Source organism: Triticum urartu, chromosome 5 (assembly GCF_003073215.2).
Source record: "Triticum urartu cultivar G1812 chromosome 5, Tu2.1, whole genome shotgun sequence".
Taxonomy (NCBI): domain Eukaryota; kingdom Viridiplantae; phylum Streptophyta; class Magnoliopsida; order Poales; family Poaceae; genus Triticum; species Triticum urartu.
Window position 1 is genome coordinate 621,764,495 of NC_053026.1, and position 6,430 is coordinate 621,770,924.

The 6,430-nt window shown below is 41.7% G+C and overlaps 1 long non-coding RNA gene across 1 annotated transcript; it reads left to right on the plus strand.

The window, feature by feature from the left end:
• Positions 1-1,703: 1,703 nt before the first annotated feature.
• Positions 1,704-5,869, plus strand: LOC125511338. Its single transcript, XR_007284947.1, has 3 exons — positions 1,704-2,343; positions 2,447-2,553; positions 4,163-5,869. It is a non-coding gene; the product is annotated as an uncharacterized LOC125511338 (long non-coding RNA).
• Positions 5,870-6,430: the final 561 nt, after the last annotated feature.

Consider the following 6,430-nt stretch of genomic DNA (forward strand, 5'->3'; position numbering starts at 1 on the left):
CCTGTGAGGGAGTGGTGGCATAGACAGGGGAGAGTGGGCGGTGAGAGAGGGATGAGGAGATTTATGGGGCGGTTTTGAGAAACTATGCATCCTCTCCCTCTCGTCCCCGCGTGTGCAGCCACGTGGCCTCCTTGCGCTCGCTCGTGCCCGACTTGCTAGAAACGGTTGATTCGGCCATTACTCCAAAGCCGGGCTCTAGGCTGCTTTGAGTAATGTGCTATGCAAGCCTAACCGCACACGCATCTAACCAAACGACCAAAATTACCTTCCCAGATTGCTAGAGATGATGTGGGCAACCAAACACGCCCAAGGTAGCATGTTTGGCGTCCATGTAGTAGTATATGATGTGATGGTTTCTCAGAAACCCCGGGGATGGAATGGATGGAGAGCATGTCAAATACTCCCTCCATTTCTTTATATAAGGTGTATTATTTTTGGCACGGTGACCAAGACACATAATTATAAACATGTTAGGACCAAATTACCCTTGGCAAATTTGTTGGTTAGTGGCAAGTAAATCAGTTAGTCCGGGAAAGTAAGACATACATGCAATCAACAGAGAGGATACAGACAATTAGGAGAGAGATACTTTTTTTTTTCTGGAGGGCTAACAAGAAAATTATGAGGAATTAGAAGAAATGCATCTTACATTCTGAAATTTTATCGAAAAACAAATACACCTTATTGAGAAATAGTATAACGGAACGAGCTACGAGCCTCCACGGCGCTTGCCATCACTAACTGTCCGATCAGGTCGATCTTGGATGTCCTGATGTTTCTCTTGGGCCGCTGCTCGGTGGAGCTATCTAGGCCGGCTGTGATTGTTCGGGCCACGTGTGCTTATTGGGCCGGCGGTTGCGTGCGTTTAACCCAACTGATGAAGTTTGAAACATGATTCTAGCCCAAAAGGTGTACGCGTCCATCCCAGCCCCCGTGAGCATTGCTCATGCTTTAGTCTCTAAACTTTTTTTTGGATACAAGCCTATTACTTATTTGTCCTGGGAAAAACTTCTATACCCACCCGTTGAGCTAAATTGTGATATTCTTGATCACTATGGAAAATTTTGAGGTTAATGTGTGCTGCACATGCGGACATTCCTAGCCTTTTGGGGTTAAGTCAGGCATGGTAAGAAGTATCCGTATATAGATTATCTGTAAATAAACGGTGGATGATTCGTTAATCCTATATGTATGCTTCTTTGGAGGTGGCGTTGACATAGTCAATTTCTTTGTTTTTGTGTCTCTCAGTTGGTGAGGTTGGGATGCCTATCTCATATATATAAATTAAGAAACAATATAACGGGGCAGAAAGTCTCCCATTATGTGAATGATTAAATTATCCTTTATGTAACTTTGTTTTCTTGATATATATATTTTCAAATGTTTACACAATATTCTAAAAATTTTAAAAATATACGGACGCAGCAACGTGCGCAATCGTGATCTAGTTTGTTTAAAATATATAATGAGGCTAGCCAACTCGCCTCCAGAGGGCTCCCTCGCGCGCAGCCCTTTATGGCCGTCCGATCTGGCCTTTGGTGCGTCTGGATCGTTGGATATTTTTTTTACGGTCAAAACTTTTTCACCTCACAGTTGTTTTTCGTGTCCAATGACGGGTGGGCTCGCCTCCAGCTCGCATTGGCTGGGTCAGCCCCGCGCATGTGCGGGAGATTTTTGCCCAATCACTCCTCACGAGCCGCATTGACGTCCTTGCCCAATCCCCTCGTCCCACACCAGCTGAACCCTAGCCCCTTTTCCCCGATCCCCACAGCAGCCGCCTCCTCTCCTTTCCCCTACGCCGACGGCCTTGCCTCTTCGCTCACCTCCTCTTCTCCTCTTCCATGCCGCCATGGTTCCAGATTGGGCGCAGGTCGCCGTCGTGCGAGAGCAGGGCAGCGGGGTTTTCGCGGAGGAGTGGAGGGGGAGGATGCGGACGACAGGGCGAAGGAGGTGGCTGGCGAGGAGGACAAGAAGCAGGGGGGAAGGAGAAGGGGGATGCCTCGCACACCATCCTCCTCCCCGCGGCGGTTGGCTGGTCGACTCGTCGCGCCACCGCGTCCTCACCTCCTCTGCGCCATAGGAGGCGCTGCCTCTGCCTCCATCCCTGCTTCGTGCTTCCTCCGTCCTTGGCACCACAGCTGCCGGTCCACTCCCTCCTCCTCCATCCTCACTCCCTTGTCAGCCACCGTCGCACGAACCTCCCTCGTCTGGGCCGGGAAAGAAGGCCATGGCGAATCTTGCGCCTCTAGAAGAAGCAGCAGGGGTTGGTGGAGCGTCGAATACGGGCGGGGTCAACGGTTGAGGGAGGGTTGCCCACCGGAGCAGCAGGAGAAAGACCTTGAGGTGGTTCAGATTTGCATCTACATACTTTCTCTTATTCCCTAGGTTTCGATCTCCTGTACATATTTTGGCCACCTGATTTCTATCCGCTCTCTGTCAATTTCAGTGAAGCTGCATCGTCCAACGTAGCGAGATGAAGTACTCAGAAAAAATTGCAGCAAGTGCGATTGATAGTAAGGGAATTGATTTGATTCGGAATCTTCCCTTCTTCAGGTACTTAACACTCTCTTTGATTGGTCAATGTGCTATGCAAAGTTGTTCGATATATGGATTAAATTTGCTTTCATACATGTCTGCATCATACTTAATGTTATTCCCTTCTGAGTTAGCAAGATTTAGATGATAATTCACAACAACGTCAATGTTAGGTTTGATTCACCACCAGTGCTCTTTAGGTTACAAAGGTTTTTAATTGAGCATTCAACTCTGCTTTTGTCAGTATAAAAAGTTCATAGAGATTTGGTCTCTTCTTTATTATCTGGGTGCATTATGCACTATGCATGGTACTAACTGTGAGTATTGTTGCCAATCAGTATGCATTGGTCTACTTTGGATCTTATTTTCTTACTTTATACTTGCTTTGCTATTTGTCATGTATGCACATGATTTGGATTGATCTACTTAGAAGCATGAGTTTATGAAAATTGATATCTACTAGGCTTGTTCTGCTCCTGTCGTCACCTTTGACTAAGCTGTTGAGCCCAAGAACTGTGGCAGACTGGTGGCCCAGCTGTTCAACTTCTCAACACCGTTCAATTTTGTCTTTGCTCGTCCTTGCGTCCACTCAGCAGAGAAGTATCTATACTGAATTTCTGCTCTAGATAACTTATACTCATATAATTTATCTCTAATACCCAGTCCAGATCATTAGTGCTAGATTGACATTTTTAAGCCGTATTTGTGGGAAGTGCATTGCATTTGTAACTAAACTGGGCTTGACCAATCTTGAGGTTTACCATGAATTTATATAAAATGGTCTTAAAGCAAGGGACTGGGAAATCACAAATAGCTCATATATTCAGGGTATGTGCCCCTTATGCTATATTTATAGCAGGTTGTACTCAGCATAAATTGTGAGATTTGATCTTGTAAATAAGGACCGAGATAGTCTGGTCTTACCTACATATATGAGTCATTATTGAGGACTGAGCATCAAGCGTGATTCCGTTTCCAGTCCATGTAGATTAGCCATTTGACGACTTAGCTAGAAACTTTATAGGTTTTTAGTATATATATCCTCAGTAATGTTGTCATGAGTTGTGACACGAACTAATAGAAAATAACCATGTAGTATCTTATTTTTTATATGAGTAAAGTATGTACAATAAATTTGCAAAAATAGTCCATCAACTAGCTGAATAAAGAAACACTCTACGGGAAAGGCGAACAAGCACACTAAAGCACACAAGTCGTAGTAATTCTAAAGTATTTTTATAACTGCATTTTAGTGGACTATATGATGATTTGCTTTTTCTGAACCTTGATAACATTATCCTGGATTTGTGACAACAGTCTATAGATTTTCCCTTTATTTTTTATCATCGTGAAGACCAAATCTACAGAATTCAACCAGTTGTGAATTCATCAAGTACGAGACCTCTGTCTAATATCATTTATGCGGGTTGAACATGAAAGGATGCCGGCAGATTGCTTTTCCAAAACCGATGTTTCATGTCTCGAAACTTTCCCCATTTTTGTTTTCAGAAGACAAAGGACATCTCGGATTAGTTAGCTTCTTTTTACAGTTACTACTCATTGAACTATATGCAGTTTTCAGCTAGACCTCTTTTTTTACAGTTCCTGTCCATTGAACTATATGCAGTGTCAACGAACAGCGTGAGATGAGATAGCTGCAAAGGTGGGGCCAAATAATCCTATGGTAGCAGCAATAGTCAGCCCATGATAAATCTCTGGTAAGTGCTCCTTTCTCTTTACCTCTTTACTCCCGTGTCACAGGTCTGACGACACACCAGAAATTGCCATGTAGTTGCATGGCTGTCAAAGAGTCTAAGCATGTGAAAGTTGGGTTACCTCTATATTTGTAAGAATTGGAACTTGGTACGGTTTTGCAAAATAAGATGGTAGCTCACATTTTCTGGATGACCCAATGCTTCTTTGGTGAAATTTGATCAGCCTTACATATACATTTGAAATATTATGCTGTATACAGTTCATCAGGCACTGGAATTTGCCGGACATTAATGTTTCTGTTTTTTATCTGTTTCTTATTTTCCGAGTCACATCTCTGCAATGTTTCCAATGAGGCAAGGACTACTATTTTCCTCCTTGCATGCCAATTATTTGAGAGACAAATAAATATTGTTGTTGGCCTATGAATTATCACATTATTCCCCTGATTCTTTTTAGATCATTTTGTTTTAGAGTTTTTGTTTCTTGAAACCTCAAAATAGTTACTAGCATCTTCTCCATGTTGCATCATTTTATAGTGACAATCAGGAGATATAGCTGATCCTTCATTTATCTTGGAACCTTATCCAAACATTTGAAAATGAAACTAAAGCTATGTACAAAGAGAATGTGTAGGCTCTCTTCCTGGGCATGAACTCCGGTATGCCTATTACGAGTGAGACCACTTCACTTTGCTTCCAATATAGTAGATGGCGGAAGTGGTGCTCTTATATACAACCGCTAGAGAAGTATATGTAGCATTTCCTCTGTAGAAAGGATTGCTATTTTAGCTGGTTGTGAGGTTTGAACCTTTCATTTCCGAAGAGAACCGATGATCTTCCTTCGCAAGTTTATTTTTACCTATGTATTATTGTCATGCTCCCATTGTTTGGGTGATTTACCTAGGCTATGCACACACATATAATATTGCCATGTTCCCCTTATTCATCACCGAACATTGCTGCCAAATTGATGTTTTTGTTGCTCTATACATTGGTGTTATAGACTGCCATTTGTTTAGTCGAACAATTTGCCAAACTGATTTTCCATTACTCCATGTACTGGTGTTACAGACTGCTATTTGTTTTGTCTATCTTAGTAATTCATTTGGTTTACATTCTCATGATATAGATATACGCGTGCCCCTTTCCTATTTTAGCTATCATTTGCCAACCTCCATTATATGACTATGCACATGTGTTCCTATATACAAATGTGATTAAACGACATGTTACCTCAATGCCATTTGTGAAGAACAAATATGTGGCTCAGGAGGGCCTGGTTGACGTATGCGGTCATCAGGAGTGGCCACATTGTTTGGTCCTCGACAATTTTGAATGAAGACTCGTGGACTTTACCATTGCGAAATCATGTGAGCAGAGGTGTTCCAGGATTCTTTGGAAAGACATGTATACATGCCATGTGTCCCGCTATCATTTTTTGTCTTTGTGAGTTGTTGAAAAGATCTTAAGATGTTTGATTGGTCATTTCAACTCAGGTGAAGTTGTTAGGATGATTAGGTAGAAGCTTATGCCATCTCAAAAAAAAAGGTAGAAGCTTATGCAAAATCTACTGTGATGGATTCAGATAGATTTTGGAGTGGTGAAACCTTTTGAAGTCACAGCTAACATGGCTCTAAGTTACTCCAATAAGATAACGAAATATGCATGCTTAAATATATGTATTCAAAGATAAATTGCCCTTCATTTTTCGCCTAAAATGGTTTGAATTGTTACTCGAAGTAGTTGCTACAACCTACTTATACTAACAGAGTCAAATATTTTCAAATACTTAAGGCTTGCCATGGTTTTGTGCTTGCTCACAAATAAAGTTACTGAAAATTGCAAATATTTTCAACGCGTACAGGTTTTTAAATGGGACTCTGCGCCATTTGGCGCAACGAGTCATCTATGATCCAAAATTAAGTTGCACATTTATGAAAACTATAAAAACAAAAAATGCTCAAGGCTGAATCTTTTTAGCATTACTGAACAAATACAGCAATAGAGATACTGAACGTACAAAATCAATTTATTTATGCTGGTACAAGGTCAACTTCTTTTGTTGATGATCATATTCACATGTCTTTGGCTACATATGATCCCAGGCTTTAGATTAGAATTGGGCTCACCCACTACATTGAATGAACAAGAATAGACCTAACTTAATGTGTCAGCACACA